The 20,913-nt window shown below is 48.5% G+C and overlaps 1 protein-coding gene across 3 annotated transcripts in view; it reads right to left on the minus strand.

The window, feature by feature from the left end:
- LOC140415761 (transcription factor HIVEP3-like) overlaps positions 1-20,913 on the minus strand; it is a 624,924-nt gene that overhangs the window by 199,452 nt on the left and 404,559 nt on the right. For all 3 annotated transcript variants that reach the window (XM_072501083.1, XM_072501080.1, XM_072501081.1), the window contains one exon: positions 2,756-2,864. The gene's annotated coding sequence lies outside the window, so the exon portion shown is untranslated. The remainder of the gene's footprint in view (positions 1-2,755; positions 2,865-20,913) is intronic.

Below are 20,913 nucleotides of genomic sequence, written 5' to 3' on the forward strand. Positions count from 1 at the left end.
TCAGTGGAAAGATGCGAGGCCCCCAAGCGTGGAATCCTGGATCAGCGATAAGGCAGGGTTCATTAAATTGGAGAGGGTGAAATTCGCCTTGAGAGGGTCGGTACAAGGGTTCTTTAGGCGGTGGCAACCGTTATTAGACTTTCTGGCAGAACGATAGACATTGGTCAATGGCACCAGCAGCTCGCGGGGGGGTGGGGGGGGTTTACTTTATTTTTGTTTCTATTTTTTACACTGGAGGGTCTGAGGGGGTGTATACACCTGTTGTGTTCAGTCAGGGTGTTAATGTTAATTTATTATTTATGTACGGGGGGAGGGGTTTGGGGAGTTGCTTTTTTAGATTGTGTTTTGTACTTAACCCTGTTGGGTTCTTTTTTCTTTCTCATTTTGTTATTGATATTTTATGAAAACCTTTAATAAAAATTATTTAACAAAAAATAAATAATAATGTATCAATTTTGCACAATTTGTTGAGAAGGACCAAACTGGAAGGATTGGTGCCACCGCTAATTAATTATTAGGAGTTCAACTGAGCTGCAGTGTATTGGCAATTGTTCTAGATTCAAGTGCATTTCACACAGTTCCCTGTCCCTGTTCAGCACCAACATTAACTCTTTTCAACAAACAAGAGAAAGCAAGTTATTTTCCTCAATTGTATTTGCTCACAAAGTGGAGAGGACTTTCTTTATTTTGCGTTTTTTTTGACTCATCTGGCATTGATGTTTTTCTGTATCTTTTATTCTGTCAGGCAGTTCCAACCAGTAAGTGGAGACTCAGTGAAAATGTTTCCGTACAAACAGCAGCAACCCAACTTTTAAAAAATCATTCACGGGATGTGGGCGGCGTCGGCAAGTCAGCGTTTCATGCCCATCTCTAATCGCCCTTGAGAAGGTGAGAAGTGAGTCATCCTCTGTGAACCCCTGCAGTCCATGCGGTGTAAATACACACAGTGTCTTTCGGGAGGGAGTTCCAGGATTTTAACCCAAATGATAAAGGAACGACAATTTAGTCCCAAGTCAGGATGGTTTGTGTTGGAGGGAACCTTGGAGATGGGATTTTCCCCTCTGGCTGCTGCCCTTGTCATCTAGGTGCTAGAGGCTGTGGATTTTGGAAGTGATAACATTGAAACCTCAAAGTTGTTGCAGTTTATCTGGCAGGTGGTACAGAGTGCAGCCACATTACGCTGGTGGTGGAGAGATTCCATTTTTCTGTAGCCATTTGATACAAACATATATGTTGCCAAAACAGTAACTTTTAAAAAACTTTTATATGTTTCGTATGGGGTTGAGGAGAGAGGTGTGCCAATAAGTGGGTCAAATTTGAAGCTGATCACAGCATTATCTGAGGACTTGCAAGACATGGTTGCTAAATTCTGATCAGGATTGGGAAGATGGTTGATTTTTACCTTCATCCTCAACCCAAGTTGCTGGCAATTCCACAGCCGTCTGTTAACCTGGAACAATGTGGATTGAATTGGGGAGCTTCCCAAAGTCCATGGCTCAACCTTACCCTCAAGAGTTGAGCTCTGATGGTGGGGTTTGGGGGGTGGAGGAGAATACGTGGGCGGTGGGAAGTCATCATGGCACTTCAGTGTCAGCCCGCCTTGCTGTCCCATCTGCTGCAGATGTTACACTCATCTAATAACTTCCTCTCAATTATTTTGAAGGGGCAAAACCCCCCAACAGGAACAGCTACAAGAGACTGGATGTAAAAAAATTCACTACAGGCAAAGCGAGAGCATGCTTAGAGCAAACATAAATCTTGTTTTCTTGCTATTCCATGTGAGATTGAACCAGTCCAGGAGCCTGAGTGGCTCATTTCAATCTGAAATCCTTTCCGACAAACCTTATGATTCCTGTTATTATAATGAAATTGAAACTCCAATTGAAACAAAACCTCAGTATGTTGACGGTCCCGCCACACTAGTGCAGCTCAGAATGAGGAGTGTTATTTTAGCTGCAACCGGTTTAGTTTCAGTCTGTAAAATCTGTACGTCTAACCCCCCGAGATAACCCATAAAGACACCTGCACACTACAAGTAGTCATTTACTCTATGTAAATTCTAAATCAGCCTTTGTATTGTGTTCTCTTAGCTTTGGAAAAAGGAAACACAACCCGGTTTCTTTGCTGAGTTTCCAATCTACAGCCAGTGATTATTCATCACGGCTGCTTGCATGCAATGCCGAGAGGTGTACAGATGTGGAGGGAATCTTTTGTTTTCCTTTGTTCCTGAACTGCTGATTCCTGCTGGAAAATGTGCAGATTGTGAACTCGAGACGGGGTAAGTGTCAGGATCGACTTTCATGTACCTCCCTCCCCTGTCCAAAGCCCGGTGGTCATTTAACTGTAAGAGGTCTATAAACACATGAAGTTTGCCCAGTTGGACATTGCAGCAAAAGGCATGGCTGTTGGCAGTCATGGACATACCCCGAAATGGATACCAGAAAAGGGCAACTAGTAACCCATGGGACCATGTTCCACCACGCAGCCAGCACCTCCAAGAAGGGAGGGAGAGGAGCAAAGGAGGAATAAGTTGGTTAGAAGAGAAAGGGAGGTAAGGAAAAGAGAAGCTATTTGTGTTGGATTTATACAAACTGGTCACGTGTAGTTCCAATGTCTATCGGCTTCAAGGATAGTTGAGGTTGGGTTTGCAAGATACCTGTTATGTTACTGTGGGAGAGATGAAGCATACATTTGGAGTGAGGGCAGAGTGGAGTGGGGTTAATTGGGAAAATCCCCTGTAGTCACAATCACTCACCTGCTCGCATTTACTGAAGTATTTGCAGGTCAATCCATGCCAGAGGTCTCTGCACTGCAGGCTGAGGTGAAGTGAAGTGTGTGTCACTGGGAGAAAGAGGCAGGAAAACCTAGAATGAAGGTGAAAAAAAGGATAAAATAATAAAGCACCAAAACTCAAATGCCTTTTCTTTAATGAAGGTAAGATGCGGGAGGAACGATGGATGGGATTGTCTGGCTGTTCCAGCTGGCGGGATCTTCTGGCCCCGCTGACGGCAGCCTCCGCTATGGGTTCCCTGGTGGCAGATTGTATGAGCAATGGGAAACACCATTGACAGTGGCGGGACTGGGAGATCCCACCGCTGGCCAATGGCCTGTCACTTCTGGAAAGTCTTGCCCATGATGAAACGGTTTACAGTGGCTGGGTATCCTATACATAAAAACATTCAAACCAAGGCCTGCAAGACCTGACAAATCTCTCATATAGTCCAAGATGCTTCATTTTATCTGTGCTTCCACAGCCATTGGTTTGAATTCCTTGGGCCTGGAAATCTGCTGGAATGTTCCACACACTCTCCCAACTACAACAAAAAGGTCGGCAAGCATCAGTAGCTTGAGATACGTGCAAATTAATGGGGGCATGGACTTAAACTGTGTCTGTGGTCTATGATGACCCATGATGTGAATCCAAACAGTCCACAAGGACAAAACTCTCTGTCACTTCTGCTCGACAAACCTTGGAGCAAGCATCCTCATCTCAGTTGAGTCCAAGCTCGGTTACAAAGCACTCCCAGATGATTTTAGCAGATTGGGATCTGTTATCATAGCATCTTACCGTCTGTTATCATAGAATCTGCCACCAGCGATTTATTTGCAAATTATGAGGAAAATAAGGTGGTCTAGTGGTAACGTCACTTAGTAATCTGGAGGCCCAAGCTAATATGCTGGGAGCATGAGCTTGAATCCAATTGATTTATTTCAAAAAATCAGTCATGATTCCATGAAGCTATCATTGATTATCATTTAAACCCATCTGGTTCACTAGGGAAGGAAATCTGCCATCCTTACCTGGTCTGGCCCACATGTGACTCCAGACCCGCAGCAATGTGGTTGACTCTTAAATGTCCTCGGAAATGGCCCTAGCAAGCCAATCAGTTCGAAGGTAATTAGGGATGGGTAATAAATACTGTCCTTGTCAGTGTGCACATCCCATGAAACAATAAAGAAAAATCACACAGCCGAAAGCTGGCTATTTGGCCCTTCATGTCTCTGCGCACTCGCTGAAAGAACAACCAATTAGCCCCCACCCTCCCTTCTCTGTCCAGGCAGATGTTTCCTTCACACATATCTATCCGATTCTCTTTTGAAAATTAAGACTGAATCCGTCCTGCGAACTCTGCATTCCAATGGTAGTCACTTCCAGGGATAACTGCATCAGTTACGGTGGCTGAGTATCCTGTACATAAAAACCTTCAATGTGTTATGGGCCAGGGTTTAGAGAACCCCAAAGTGTATCATGGAGTTCACCTGACCCACAACTTTTAATAGATTGTGGTTATGGGGAGCACACGGCCCACTCTACAGGTGTGGTGCAGCAGAAATGGAAAAGTATTTTTTAAAGCAAAACAATGTTTATTCTATGAACTCAAGTTAACCTTTTTAAAACAGACAGTGAACATCTTAGCAACCATCAACTCAAATACTACCCCCAAAGACTACAACACTAAGTAATCCTTTAAGCTTTCCTTTTAACATCTATAAGACATAAAAGCATAACCTTTAACAGAAGCACATTAGGTTAAAGTCACTACTGAGAGCAGTTATTAGTTTTAAATCACCAAAGGATCGATTTACAGTTTTAGATTACAGACAGAGAGACTAAAACCCCTTCTGGCTGTGACTGCAGCTATCCAGCTCTGAAAACGAAACTAAAACATACCCTGCAGCGAACAGCCTTAAACAAAAGTAAAAAAGCTGACAGACAGCCCAGCTCCACCCACTCTCTGACATCACTGCAGTAATAAACACCCATTTCTTAAAGGTACTCTCCCTACAAATATTTATATACACACCCATTTATAAACACCCATTTCTTAAAGGAACTCTCACATGACAAAATCATGGCGAACAATACCTGACAAATCTCTCATAGAGTCCAAGACAATTGTTTTATCTGCGCTTTCACAGCCATTGGTTTGAATTCCTGAAACAACTGCATCAGTTTCTTCTGCTGTGACAGCTTTGATGCTTTGTTTTAATTACATGATATTTGGTGGAGTTCACTTCCAGAAGGTCTAAGCCTGAAGTGGGACCATAATTATATTCATTTATATTCGTTATGTCATTCTTTGGCCCTCACCCTCCATTTGCTCATCTACTGTCCTTTAAAGCTCGCTCTGTTGGAAATGCATCTGCTTAAACTCCTTCTTTATAACTTACAGCATGATATCCCCCCACTCCCGATGCCTCTTAAAGTCCTTATTTTCAAACCTGTGGCAACTTGTTTTGAACTTTTTGAACTGTGGAGAACATAAAAGTTATTTTCTACCCACTACCGCTCACCAAAAATGTGAGGTATCAGCTAATGTGAATTAAGTACGTTTGTATCATGGGGGGGGGGGGGGGGGGGGGGGGGCGGGGGGGGGGGGGGGGCTGGTGAGGGGATGGGGAAGTGGGGCTTGACTACTTTAAGAGGGAGTTTGCCTGGACCAACCTCACCAATCCCCTTCACAGCCTCGAGTCTTCAACAAACTCAGTCAGCGAGGAACTCCTTGCGAGAGTTGTTTATAAAAAGGCAGCAAACTAAAAGGCCCTCCCATGACTCATTCTGATGTAATGGGTTACAAATAATCACCGAGTTGCTTGTGTGGGACCAGTGGTTTATTTCTGTGGGACTTATTAAGGATGGAAAACAAAATCTTGACTAAGATTATCTGTCCTGTGAACTCTGTATTCTAATTGTATTCCTTTCAGGGGAGAGCAAAGTTGCCCCGAAACGACTGCATCAGAGTTTCTTCTGTTTGTGATATGAGAATGTACCAAGGGGCTCCCCACGTTGACGTGTTTTTAATAAGGACATGGGGAGTGCACATCGAGTAAGAATAAAGAACAAAGAACAAAGAACAAAGAAATGTACAGCACAGGAACAGGCCCTTCGGCCCTCCAAGCCCGTGCCGACCATACTGCCCGACTAAACTACAATCTTCTACACTTCCTGGGTCCGTATCCTTCTATTCCCATCCTATTCATATATTTGTCAAGATGCCCCTTAAATGTCCCTATCGTCCCTGCCTCCACTACCTCCTCTGGTAGTGAGTTCCAGGCACCCACTACCCTCTGCGTAAAAAACTTGCCTCGTACATCTACTCTAAACTTTGCCCCTCTCACCTTAAACCTATGCCCCCTAGTAATTGACCCCTCTACCCTGGGGAAAAGCCTCTGACTATCCACTCTGTTTATGCCCCTCATAATTTTGTATACCTCTATCAGGTCGCCCCTCAACCTCCTTCGTTCCAGTGAGAACAAACCGAGTTTATTCAATCGCTCCTCATAGCTTATGCCCTCCATACCAGGCAACATTCTGGTAAATCTCTTCTGCACCCTCTCTAAAGCCTCCACATCCTTCTGGTAGTGTGGCGACCAGAATTGAACACTATACTCCAAGTGTGGCCTAACTAAGGTTCTATACAGCTGCAACATGACTTGCCAATTCTTATACTCAATGCCCCGGCCAATGAAGGCAAGCATGCCGTATGCCTTCTTGACTACCTTCTCCACCTGTGTAGCCCCTTTCAGTGATCTGTGGACCTGTACTCCTAGATCTCTTTGACTTTCAATACTCTTGAGGGTTCTACCATTCACTGTATATTCCCTACCTGCATTAGCCCTTCCAAAATGCATTACCTCACATTTGTCCAGGTTAAACTCCATCTGCCATCTCTCCGCCCAAGTCTCCAGACAATCTAAATCCTGCTGTATCCTCAGACAGTCCTCATCGCTATCCGCAATTCCACCAACCTTTGTGTCGTCTGCAAACTTACTAATCAGACCAGTTACATTTTCCTCCAAATCATTTATATATACTACAAAGAGCAAAGGTCCCAGCACTGATCCCTGTGGAACACCACTGGTCACAGCCCTCCAATTAGAAAAGCATCCCTCCATTGCTACCCTCTGCCTTCTATGGCCTAGCCAGTTCTGTATCCACCTTGCCAGTTCACCCCTGATCCCGTGTGACTTCACCTTTTGTACTAGTCTACCATGAGGGACCTTGTCAAAGGCCTTACTGAAGTCCATATAGACAACATCTACTGCCCTACCTGCATCAATCATCTTAGTGACCTCCTCGAAAAACTCTATCAAGTTAGTGAGACACGACCTCCCCTTCACAAAACCGTGCTGCCTCTCACTAATACGTCCATTTGCTTCCAAATGGGAGTAGATCCTGTCTCGAAGAATTCTCTCCAGTAATTTCCCTACCACTGAAGTAAGGCTCACCGGCCTGTAGTTCCCGGGATTATCCCTGCCACCCTTCTTAAACAGAGGAACAACATTGGCTATTCTCCAGTCCTCCGGGACATCCCCTGAAGACAGCGAGGATCCAAAGATTTCTGTCAAGGCCTCAGCAATTTCCTCTCCAGCCTCCTTCAGTATTCTGGGGTAGATCCCATCCGGCCCTGGGGACTTATCTACCTTAATATTTTTTAAGACACCCAACACCTCGTCTTTTTGGATCACAATGTGACCCAGGCTATCTACACCCCCTTCTCCAGACTCAACATCTACCAATTCCTTCTCTTTGGTGAATACTGATGCAAAGTATTCATTTAGTACCTCGCCCATTTCCTCTGGCTCCACACATAGATTCCCTTGCCTATCCTTCAGTGGGCCAACCCTTTCCCTGGCTACCCTCTTGCTTTTTATGTAAGTGTAAAAAGCCTTGGGATTTTCCTTAACCCTATTTGCCAATGACTTTTCATGACCCCTTCTAGCCCTCCTGACTCCCTGCTTAAGTTCCTTCCTACTTTCCTTATATGCCACACAGGCTTCGTCTGTTCCCAGCCTTTTAGCCCTGACAAATGCCTCCTTTTTCTTTTTGACGAGGCCTACAATATCATTCGTCATCCAAGGTTCCCGAAAATTGCCGTATTTATCTTTCTTCCTCACAGGAACATGCCTGTCCTGTATTCCTATCAACTGACACTTGAAAGCCTCCCACATGTCAGATGTTGATTTGCCCTCAAACATCCGCCCCCAATCTATGTTCTTCAGTTCCCGCCTAATATTGTTATAATTAGCCTTCCCCCAATTTAGCACATTCATCCTCGGACCACTCTTACCCTTGTCCACCAGTACTTTAAAACTTACTGAATTGTGGTCACTGTTACCGAAATGCTCCCCTACTGAAACATTTACCACCTGGCCGGGCTCATTCCCCAATACCAGGTCCAGTACCGCCTCTTCCCTAGTTGGACTGTTTACATATTGTTTTAAGAAGCCCTCCTGGATGCTCCTTACAAACTCTGCCCCGTCTAAGCCCCTGGCACTAAGTGAGTCCCAGTCAATATTGGGGAAGTTGAAGTCTCCCATCACCACAACCCTGTTGTTTTTACTCTTTTCCAAAATCTGTCTACCTATCTGCTCCTCTATCTCCCGCTGGCTGTTGGGAGGCCTGTAGTATACCCCCAACATTGTGACTGCACCCTTCTTATTCCTGATCTCTACCCATATAGCCTCACTGCCCTCTGAGGTGTCCTCTCGCTGTATAGCTGTGATACTCTCCTGAACAAGTAGCGCAACTCCGCCTCCCCTTTTACATCCCCCTCTATCCCGCCTGAAACATCTAAATCCTGGAACGTTTAGCTGCCAATCCTGCCCTTCCCTCAACCAGGTCTTTGTAATGGCAACAACATCATAGTTCCAAGTAGTAATCCAAGCTCTAAGTTCATCTGCCTTACCCGTAATGCTCCTTGCATTAAAACATATGCACTTCAGGCCACCAGACCCGCTGTGTTCAGCAACTTCTCCCCGTCTGCTCTGCCTCAGAGCCACACTGTCCATATTCCCTAGTTCTCCCTCAACGCTCTCACCTTCTGACCTATTGCTCCCGTGCCCACCCCCCTGCCATACTAGTTTAAACCCTCCCGTGTGACACTAGCAAATCTCGCGGCCAGGATATTTATGCCTCTCCGGTTTAGATGCAACCCGTCCATCTTATACAGGTCACACGTTGGTTTATTTACAGTAACTTTATATACAACTCCCGGTAGATCTCTACCAGGTCTCTCCTCGGTCAGTGCCTCACTGGCCGACGTTTTATACATAGCTGAATGGAGTTCCCCCATCCCTCAGCGAGGGAGCTTGTATTCTGCGAGAACCACGGGGAAGGTAATCATTCCCACCCCATAGGCCCCGTGCAGGATATGGCAATATTATTATTGGATATTTAAGCAGTGCAGAGAATATAGAGGACTGCCTCGAATTCCCTGCATCTTTATATATTTATACTGACCTTGCGGAGCGTAATTTGCTGCCCGAATATCATACTAATGATGTTTAGCTTACCTGACAAGTTCCACAAAATGTGGTCGTTTTGGTTTCCAAATGGATGTGATAATGACAACTTTTTGGCCACGCCACGTCACCCGTCCTGTACAAGTCCTTAATCAAGGACATAAACAAAAATAGTCACATATTGATGAAGACACTCAAGTGGCAAGTCACAGATACCTGCAATAGCCCACATACCTACTCCAGATACAGGCCCAATGGCTAAACACCCCCTGAATTCAGTGAACACAGGGATCAACCCTCTGGATGTTTTTTTTCACTGCCGATGAAAATTAATCAGGAACAGAGCACAAGCCATGAAATAAATTTAAAAGAATGGACTTTTATTTCAAGAAACAGAAATTTCCAGAAAGCCCAATCAAAATAACTGACTGCAAATTCAGTCTGGTAGAAAAGAAAGACTCCTCTTTATTCAATGGCTGGGATTCCCTGATCCGAGAACGGAGAATTTGGCATTCTGCTAAAACTCCATTCACAGCTGCAGGACCGGAGAACTATGCCGGCCAGAATGGACGCAGAATTCCGGCCAATGACTTGCACAATCTCAGGATATTCTCAAATGCTTTCCAGCCACATCTGGGGCGGGATTCTCCGACCCCCCCGCCAGGTTGGAAAATCCCCGGGGGGTGGCGTGGGGGTGGGGGGCCTCCACAGTTGCCTGGCCCACGATCGGGGCCCACCGATCTGGGGGGGGGGGGGGCGGGCCTGTGCCGTGGGGGCACTTCTTTCTTCCGCACCGGCGCCTGTCGGGCTCCACCATGGCCGGCGCGGAGAAGACGCCCCCTGCGCATGCGTGGAACCACGCCGGCGGTTCTGCACATGCGCTAACCCGCGCAGTCCCTTCGGTGCCGGCTGACGCGGCGCCAACCCCTCCGGCGCCGGCCTAAGCCCCGGAATTGCGGAGAATTCTGCTACTTCCGGTTGGCCCGACGCCAGCATCAAAAACGGCGCAAACCGCTCCGGCGTTGGGCCATCGCACCTATCGCAGAGAATCCCGCAGCTGAAGGATAGTCACTTTTGCAAGGTAGGAACCGCTGCTGCCAATCTATGCACAGCAAGCTCCCACTAACTGAAGGCGCACCAACTGACAATCATTACATGGCACAGAAGCTCATTGAAATCCTGTGGCCGCAGCATAACAACACTATGGCAACCAGAGTAACCAGTGATTACACAGGATTATTGCTGAATGGAGTAACATGTCGAGGTAAATTTACTGCAACAAAACTGTGGTTTGTTAGGCTCTCCCACTGGCACATTTGGAAAATTGGCTGTCCAGAGGCGTCCAACTGTTATACAACTAATTGAGTGATTGGTTATGAATGGGCTATATGTTGCCAGCCCTAGGTGGCTAGTTTTGAGGCAGGAGCATGGGGAGGGTCAGGACAATGGAAGGCAAACGCAAAAAGGGTCTGGACGAAGTGTGGGCTCGCAAATCCCATTTGGTCGGCACGGTAGCACAGTGGTTAGCACTCCTGCCTTACAGTGCCAGGGACCGGGGTTCAATTCCGGACTTGGGTGACTTTATATGGAGTTTGCACGTTCTCCCCGTGTCTGCATGGGTTTCCTCCGGGTGCTCCGGTTTCCTCCCACAGTCCAAAGATGTGCAGGTTCAGTGGATTGGTCATGCTAAATTGCCCCTTCGTGTCCAAAAATGTGTACATTAGGTTGCGGGGATGGGGCGAGGGAGTGGGCCTAGGTAGAGTGCTCTTTTGGAGAGGCAGTGCAGACTCAATGGAACAAGTGGCCTCCTTCCGCACTGTGGGGATCCTATGGTCCCAAGGTCCTGAATCGCCTTTAAAAATTAGAATCAATGTTTGATGCACTATCAATTACGACGAGACGAGAGTAGAGAGTAATCGAGGCTTTATGAAGCAGAGATGTGTTGCCTCCTACAGCTACTGCCTAAATGGCTGCAGCTCGGTGAGCACACACATTTATACTCCGCCTACTGGGCAGAGCAGGGATCTACCCCCGTACCTGTAGTACAGGAGCCTTACCGTATTACCTCTAATACACGTATTATACAAACAGTGGTGACTACCACAATGTTCCCTCTTACTTCTGCTTGCAGTGCACAGTGCAGCCAATTTAAGCTTGATGCACAGCTGTCCATGCATGCAGCTTAAGGGAAACATGGGGGGTGATTCTCCGACCCCCCACCGGGTCGGAGAATCACCGGGGGCTGGCGTGAATCACGCCCCCGCCGTGTCCCGAATTCTGCACCACCAGAGATTCGGCGGGGGCGGGAATCACGCCGCGCCGGTCGGTGGGCCCACCCCCGGCGATTCTCCGGCCTGCGATGGGCCGAAGTCCCACCGCTGTCAACCCTCTCCGGCCGACGTGGATTAAACCACCTTTTGAACGGCGGGACAAGGCGGGCTCCGGGGTCTTGGGGGGGTTGCAGGGCGATCTGGCCCCGGGGGGTGACCCCACGGTGGCCTGGCCCGCGATCGGTGCCCACCGATTCGCGGGCGGGCCTGTGCCGTGGGGGCACTCTTTTTCTTCCGCCTTCGCCTTGGTCTTCACTATGGCAGAGGCGGAAGAGACCCCCTCCCCTGCGCATGTGCGGGAATGGCATCAGCAGCCGCTGACGCTCCCGCGCATGCGTCGCCTGGCGAAGACATTTCGGCGCCGGCTGGCGTGGCGCCAAAGGCCTTTTCCGCCAGCCAGCCAGCTCCGGCGCGGGCCTAGCCCCTCAAGGTGAGGGCTTGGCCCCTAAAGGTGCGGAGACTTCTGCACCTTTGGGGTGGCCCGACGCCAGAGTGGTTCCCGCCACTCCATTACGCCGGAACCCCCCGCCCCGCCGGGTAGGGGAGAATCCTGCCCATGGTTTGTGCATGGCCTGTTCACAACCTGCGTGGCTCATCCGCAATTGTTGTGTGGCCACACACTTGCTCAGCTTAGAGGGAACATTGTTGGTGACTTTATGGATGTCTTTAAAATTAAGAAGCAGTTTGACAGGTTAGACATGGAGAGAACATTCCTGCTTGCTGGGGATGGGGGAGGGCGGGGGCTGGAATACTCAAGATTAGGGCTCATAAATATAAGATTGTCACTAACCAATCCAATCGGGAGTTAGAGGCACCTCTTTACCCAGTGAGTGGTTTAAATGTGGAACTCACTACCGCGGGGAATAATTGAGGCAGGCCTTTAAGAGGAGACTGGATTAGCAACACAAGGAAAAAGGGATCAGAAAGATGTGTCGATAGAATGATATCAATTTGGGCAGAAAAACCAACATCGATCAGCTGGACTGAATGGTCTGTTGCCATGTTGTAAACCCTTGCGTAATTCCATGTGTACTGAGCCTTCTTAAGCCTCTTAAAAAGGTTTACAAACATTGCACACTAGAGGAATTACTTTGAAGTGAAACGCCTGTTGCCATGCAGCCATACATGGCAGTTATTTTTGTAGATCGTAAGATGCCTCGAACAGGAAACGGAAGAATGACGAGTTAACCTCCATCATTTTGGACGGTAGTATCGGAAGAAGGAATATTAGCCAGAATACTTGCAGAACTTCATGTTCTGCTTTTACTGGAACAGCAGACCATTCAGTCCCTCGAGCCTGCACAGCCATTCAATTAAATCCTGATTGATCTGCACCTCAAAACTCAATTCGCCCAACTTTGCTCCATATGCTTCCACACGCTTACACAGCAAAAAGCCAAAAAAGACTAATTTGCCGCCGGGAAAACCGTGGGTGGCAGGAACTGAGAATCCCGACGGCCTGAGCTGTGTTCGGAATTTTTTTCACCGTTGCTTCACAGCGCCTGGGTCCCAGGTTCGATTCCCGGCTTGGGCCACTGTCTGTGCGGAGTCTGCATGCTCGCCCCGTGTCTGCGTGGGTTTCCTCCGGGTGCTCCGGTTTCCTCCCACGAGTCCCGAAAGACGTGCTGTTAGGTGAATTGAACATTCTGAATTCTCCCTCAGTGTACCCGAACAGATGCTGGAATGTGGCGACGAGGGGGTTTTCAGAGTAACTTCATTGCAGTGTTAATGTAAGCCTACTTGTGACACTAATAACATTTATAAAATAATAAAGATGGACTTGGACTTGATAAAAATTCATTGAGGGTGACAAAATGTTTGGCACAAAAGCAGGAAACCAAGCTTTTTTGAGACAGAAGTTGAAGAAATATAGGCCGGAATTCTCTGGCCATTCGCAGGCGGCTGGATTCTTTGGCCTTGCCAGCAGCACATTCCCGCCTGCAGGTTTCCCAGCAGCATGGACAAGCGGCAGGAAGAGAGATTCTCGCTGCCAGCGAACGGCACACCGCCGAGGAACGTGCGGCTGGGGGACCAGATTCAGGAGCATCACTGGCTGGCCGGTGACACGCGCGACGCGATGACGTCAGTTTGGAGGGGACGGAGCCCAGAAACTGGGCAATGCATGTTCAGAAAGAAGGGCGGCAGCAGATTCAATAACATTAAAAAGGGATTTGAATGTATATGTGGAAAGGGGAGAACATTTTCAGGGCTACGGAAAGAGATTGGCGGATGGGACTAATCGGATAACTTTCTCATAGGGCCCTCACAGACACTGCAGCTGAATAGCCTCCTTCAGCGCTGAAAGCATCTACAATTCGAAAAGATATGGGGCTGGATTCTTCATTTTGCGGCTAAGCGCCGGCACCAGTGGAGCATGTCTGATCTTTTACGACAGAAAAATTGGCATGAAACCCTCATTGATTGTGGGACCGGTGACGGGCTAGCACCGGCAGTGGGTAAAACTCCCGCCTCCTGCACCGAAAACAGACGGCGCATGGCCAGGTCGCAGGCCGCGCATGCGCACGGCTGACGACCTGCAGCGGTCGCGCCATACAACATAACGCCGGCCATGCGCGGACCTGACCCGGCATCCGCAACCCCACAGCCCACCCCCTGACCACCCTCTACTAGTCCCCCCAGCTCTCGCGGAAGTCCCCCCGGCCAGCGGTATGGATCCCGGCCGGGTTCGGTGGCGCTGGACACAGTCCGCAGCCACCACGCCGGGTTCCCGCACGGCTGAGACCACACTTGTCCTGCACCGTCGGGAACTCGGCCCATCGGGGGCGGAGCATCACGGGTGGGCCGGCTGGTGATACGTGCGACGCGATGACACCAGTTTGGAGGAGGCGGAGCATGGCTGACTGGCATCAAACCGGTGGTGGCCCCGATTTCGAGATCGGGGCTCATTCTCCTCCCAAACACAAGTTCGGATTCGGGCAACAGAGACTCCTGCCTATGATTGCTACTTTCATCTCGTAATATTGGAGATGAGATTACTCCATCCGTCCCAATGAGACTAAAGCAGATGTTTCTGACCATTTGCTGTTTGTTTGATTTTCCTGTGCAGAAATTTGCTACTGCGCTTATCGACATAACAATAGGGACTGCACTTCAACAGTAATCCACCGACCGAAGACATAAATTTTGGAATTTTCTCTCAAAACCTCCCCATTTCTCTGCCTCTCTCTCCTTCTTTATCCTCCTCCTATTTCAGGTAGCAGTCGCTAAGAGAGTGTTGGTGACCTTGGAATTTCATTGGATTGGTCCATGGTTAAGTTTGGTAAAGTACTGCAGTGGTTTATTGTTGCATTTTGCAGTGTGGTTGCCAAAGAAACTCTCCCATTCTTATCCCCTGCCATTAGGTGTATTGGATGGACTAATCGGCCGATTATCAACCTGTGTGGCCATATGATGAATGATCCTTCCATGATTTCCAAATTCTGGCCGAAGGTAGGGACGCTATCATTGCACCACAAAACCATCCTCCTATCTAACAGCCCCGATGCACGATCAATTGAACAAAGACTAGAGTTGCATACAACTGAGGCTTTATTGCTCTAAGATGTGTGGCCTCCAACAGCAGCTGGCGAAATGGCTGCTGAATGGAGGACACATATATTTATACTCCGCCTACTGGGCGGAGCCAGCAGGCAGGGACTACCGGCGAAACTGTAGCACAGGTCCTACCTTACATTACCTAATACAGGTGCAACAGTGGTTTACCACAAGCCCTTAAAACTTACTTCAATGACCAAGCTTTAGAACATCTGTCCTAACATCGCCTTAATGTAGCTTCATGTAAACGTCAGGTTGACAAGGTTCCTAAGAAGTGCTTTGGGATGTATTATTTTTAGGTGGCGTTTTCCACCCGTAAGGCCGCTAACTCCCATGAGAGCGAAATAACGGGATTGTACCGGGGACATCTCAGAATGAGAAATCTTTCCTTCCCCCCCCACCCGCGATGTAATCACATTCATGCCCAGCGAGGGTGTGAACCTGATTATCATGTCTTAGCACAGGTTTTAATATTCAAAAAACGGCTTTATGCAGCCGTTCCTGGGTTCGCCAAATGCTGGCAGGAATCATTACAGGTTTTCAAAAATGGAAACTACTCATGATGACCACGTCAGGTGCTCGGAGATGTGTATAGTCCTCGGATGGCGAGAAACATGGCTGTCACTGACAACCTCCAAGAAATCCCACTGGGGTCTTCCCTTTATATGGGGAGGGGGGGTGATGGGGGGTGCCCACATTGGTGGGAGTGAGGAGGGGGTGCCTGCATTGGTGGGGGTGAAGGGGGGATGCCCACATTGGTGGGGTTGGGCGAGGGATGCCTGTATTGGTCGGCGTAAGAGTGGGGGAGTGGATGCCTGCATTAGTGTGGGGTGGGAATAGGTGCCTGCATTGGGGGGGGGGGGGGGGGGTGAATGGCCGCATTTGTCTGGGGGGAGGGGCTCTAATGATCCGATGCTCGTGATGATGGGGAGGGGATTTGAGATTGCGGCCTCCTTTCTGTGGAGCCGGGGTTGACGGTAGCTTTAGGCCCACCCCTCAGGAATGACGGCGCAAATCACGCCCCACTGCGTCTTTTGGCAAAGTGTCAGATGACCTGGAGAGAAAACCTGCCTATTTCTCTTGGGAGAAACACGCCTGTTTTCAGTCAGAACCTGACACTTGACCATTTCTTGGGAAAATTCTGCCCTGAATGGTGGCACATAAATGCAAGTTGTTGTCATTGCAAGGTGCTGCAAGTGTCCCTAATTTGCTTTTACTGACACTGAATCAGAGAAATTCATTGAAATGTTTTTTTTTGCAGATGTTACGCAGTTGAAAACATGTGTATTTATTGAAAGGAAGTTCGATTCTCGATGGCTTAAAAAACAGTACCTACAGAAGAGAATAATCTTTGAGGGAAAATGCTGAGTAGTTGTCTGAGAAATGTATGGGTAGTGTTTTTATTTTAAAGGAAGGTTTCGCTCCACACACCCACAAGCCACATGAAAAACTACTGATTGGAAGTGCAAGAAATAACAACAAGCTACAATGTCTGAAATTTACTGTACATGCGTGAAAAATATTTACCAGTCATGCATTAATTATTTGTTTGTTCCTTTTCCTATTTACATCTTTTGATGATTGCTTAATTGCTAACTGGTGAATAGAATCGTTTAGGTCGGGTAAGAAAAATACACAACAACTTGGATTTGGATATCACCTTTACCTTATTAAAATATTGCAAGGTGCTGCACAGGAGTTATCAGACGTAATTTGACATTGAGCCGCAAGTGGGGGAGGCATGAGGATATTGGCATGTGAGAGTACCTTTAAGAAATGGGTGTTTATAAATGGGTGTGTATATAAATATCTGTAGTGAGAGTACCTTTAAGAAATGGGTGTTTACTACTGCAGTGTTGTCAGAGATTGGGTGGAGCTGGGCTGTCTGTCAGCTTTTTACTTTCGTTTTAGGCTGTTTGTTGCAGGGTGTGTTTTGGTTTCATTTTCAGTGTTGGAGCTGAAGCCAGACCAAGCAGGTGTACTGCTGTTCTCTCTGCCATCAAAAGACTATCTCTTGATCATTTGGTGAATTCAGAATTATAAATGTTTTCAGTAGTGACTTTAACCTGATGTGCTTCTGGTAAAAGGTGTTTTAAGTCGTATGGATGTTAAAAGGAAAGCTTAAAGGATTACTTAGTGTTGTAGTCTTTGGGGGTTGTATTTGAATTAATGGTTGCTAAGATGTTCACTGTATGTTTTAAAAAGGTTAACTTGAGTTCATAGAATAAACATTGTTTTGTTTTTAAAAAGACTTTTCCATTTCTGCTGTACTACACCTGTAGAGTGGGCCGTGTGCTCCCCATGCCACAATCTATTAAAAGCTGTGGGTCGGGTGAGCTCCATGATACACTTTGAGATTCTCTAAACCCTGGCTCACAACAATATGTGCTCAAAATCATTGTCAAAGGGAGGTTTTAAGAATTAAGCACCTTAAAGGTGAGAGAGTTAGGGAGATTTAAGGAGAGATTGTCGACCTTGGGGCCTCATGTGCTGAAAACACGACTGCTGAAATTTGGGGATTCACAAGAGGCTAAAGTTGGGGAGGCAAGATTGGGGGATGGGGCGTAGAAATGCCTGATTAAGATGCGTCAGCCATCATGGTGTGTGTGATGAATGGTTACTGTACCCTTAACACCATGTAGGTGGTGCCCCTTTAAGACCAGGTTTGGAACCCTGGGGGACTCCGCCTCTGGCTCCGCCCACCAGGGAGCCGTATATAAGGTGATGCCTTGTAGGCGGCACTCAGTAAGCACACATCTCTGTAGCTGGCTAGTTCTCTGCTTAGTAAAGCCTTAATTTACCATTCCACATTCTCGTGTCGTTATTGAGGGTACTACAATTTAATAAGCAGACTACATTAGGATGGACGCCGGTCTCAAGCCAGAAAAGCTCACCCTGGAAGCACGGACACCGGAGGCCAAACAAACTTTTAAGTACTGTCTCCGCTGCTTCGAGGCCTACCTGGAATCCTCGGAAGCTCGCGTCCTCGGGCCTTGCAAGCTGCACCTACTCCACGCCTGGGTGAGCCATAGAATCTCCGCCTTGATCGAGAAGGCGACCACTTACGACGAGGCGATCGAGATCCTGCAAAAGCGTTTTGTCAAACCCATAAATGAGGTACATGCACGGCACCTGCTCTCCACCTGTCGGCAGCGCTCAGGGGAAACGCAGGACGAGTACGTGGAAAAGCACACCGCGCTCGCCAGGAACTGCAACCATCAGGATGTGACGGGGGAAGTCCACATGAACCTGCACATCCGAGACGCCTTCGTTTCCGGCATCCGTTCGACCTACAACAGACAGCGACTCGTCGAAAATGGAGCTAAAGACCTTCTGGGCACGGTAACGCTCGCCACCTCACTGGGAGTGGCCTGCCATAACTTAGGCACATACCCCGCGGACCCTGTGAGCCCCTTGGACGTCCCCAGACTTGCCCATGCTACGGGCCTGCGCCGCGCGGCAAACCGCCCAGACCGGGGGCACACCGTGCTATTTCTGTGGGCAGGGCCTGCATCCACGTCAACGATGCCCAGCCCGCTCCGCCATCTGCAGCGACTGCAGAAAGTGGCATTTCGCGAGGGTCTGCCTGGCCAGGGCCCAAAGCCCAGAAACCAAAAGCTCACCAGGCCCGAAAATCGAGCTCACAGGCTCGCAGGCCCCACAACGCGGCTGCGCACCGGCCGGACACGCCCCTTTCTGATGCGTTATCAGCCTCGTGCGAGTCATGGGGGCGCCCATTTTGGCGGCGGCCATCTTCTAGACCCGACACGTGCGACCGACGGCGGCCGCCATTTTGTGAATCCAACTCTGCTGAGAACTCGGACTACCCGCAACTGGGAGCGATCAACTGCGGCCAAAGCACCTGTGGAACTCCATGATGCAGGTCCAGATCAATGGGCGCGACACTCCCTGCCTCTTCGACTCCGGGAGCACGGAGAGCTTTGACCACCCAGAAACGGTAAGGCACTGCTCCTTACGCACCTATCCCGCTTCCCAAACCATAGCCCTCGCCTCCGGGTCCCACTCGGTCCAAATCAAGGGGTATTGTATTGCGAATCTCACGATCCAGGGCGCCGAATACGCTTGTTTCAAGCTCTATATCCTCTCTCACCTCTGCGCCCCCCTGCTGCTCGGTCTGGATTTCTAATGCAGCCACCGAAGCCTGACCCTGAAGTTCAGCAGACCCTTGACTCCCCTCACGTAATGCAGCCTTGCAACACTGAAAGTTGCACCCCCCTCACTATTCGCGAACCTCACCCCCGACTGTAAGCCCGTCGCCACGAGGAGCCGGCGGTACAGTGCCCAAGATATGACTTTTATCAAGTCAGAGGTCCAGCGTTTACTGAAAGAGGGGGTCATCGAGGCGAGCAACAGCCCCTGGAGAGCACAAGTGGTGGTAGTACGGTCCGGGGAAAAGAAACGGATGGTCGTGGACTAGAGCCAGACCATAAACCGCTTCACGCAGCTCGATGCGTACCCCCTTCCCCGCACAGCAGAGATGGTCAATTGGATCGCTCAATACCGCGTATTTTCCACTGTCGACCTAAAATCCGCCTACCACGAGCTCCCTATCCGACCGAAAGACCGCCTCTATACTGCTTTCAAAGCAGCTGGCTGGCTTTTCCACTTCCTCAGGGTCCCCTTCGGCGCCACAAATGGGGTCTCCGTCTTCCAGAGGGCGAAGGACCAAACGGCCTGCAGGCTACTTACCCGTACCGGCCTCCCCGAACAGGCGCTGGAATGTAGCGACTAGGGGCTTTTCACAGTAACTTCATTGAAGCCTACTTGTGACAATAAGCGATTATTATTATTATTATTCTGCAACAAGTAACTCATGCATGGTAGCACAGTGGTTAGCACTGTTGCTTTACAGCACCAGGTTCGATTCCTGGCTTGGGTCACTGTCTGTGCGGAGTCTGCATGTTCTCCCGTATCTGCGTGGGTTTCCTCCGTGTTCCTCCCACAAGTCGCAAAAGATGTGCTTGTTAGGTGAATTGGACATTCTGAATTCTCCCTCAGTGTGCCCAAACAGTGTGGCGACTAGGGGATTTTCACAGTAACTTCATTGCAGTGTTAATGTAAGCCTGCTTGTGACACTAATAAAGATTATTATTATTATTTCCTGATTCCCCAAAGCCTGTCCACCATCTACAAGACACAAGTCAGGAGTGTGATAGAATTCACTCCGACGCATGGATGAGTGCAGCTCCAACAGTACTCGTGAAGCCCTTGCCATCCAGGACAAAGCAGCCTGCTTGGTTGACACCCCATTCACCACATTAAACATTCGCTCCCTCCATAACTGATGCACAGTGGCAGTAGTTGGTACCATCTGGATGATACACAGCGGCAACTCACTAGGGCTCCTTCAACCATCTCAATCTCTACTTTCTCAAAGGACAAAGGCAGCATATTATGGGAACACCAGCACCTGCAAGTTCCGTTCAAGCCACCAGCCATCTTGACCTGGAACAAGATCGCTGTTCCTGCGTTGTTGCTGTAACAATATCTTGGAATTCCCATCCTAACAGCACTCTGGGTGTACCTACACCACAGGGACTGCAGTGGTTCGAGAAGACAGATCAACACCACCTTCTCCAGATTAATTAGGAATGGACAGCGAATGCTGGCCTAGCCAGCAATACCCTGAACCAGTGAATGAATGACGATATAAATAAATAAAACTAAAACTCTTTAATACTAATTGGATTAATCTTGGTGAAACAGCAGTGTCCCCGATCTCTAATATCTTTCAAACCCATAAATTGAACCGTTCAAAGAA

Source organism: Scyliorhinus torazame, chromosome 1 (assembly GCF_047496885.1).
Source record: "Scyliorhinus torazame isolate Kashiwa2021f chromosome 1, sScyTor2.1, whole genome shotgun sequence".
NCBI classification, from domain to species: Eukaryota; Metazoa; Chordata; class Chondrichthyes; order Carcharhiniformes; family Scyliorhinidae; genus Scyliorhinus; species Scyliorhinus torazame.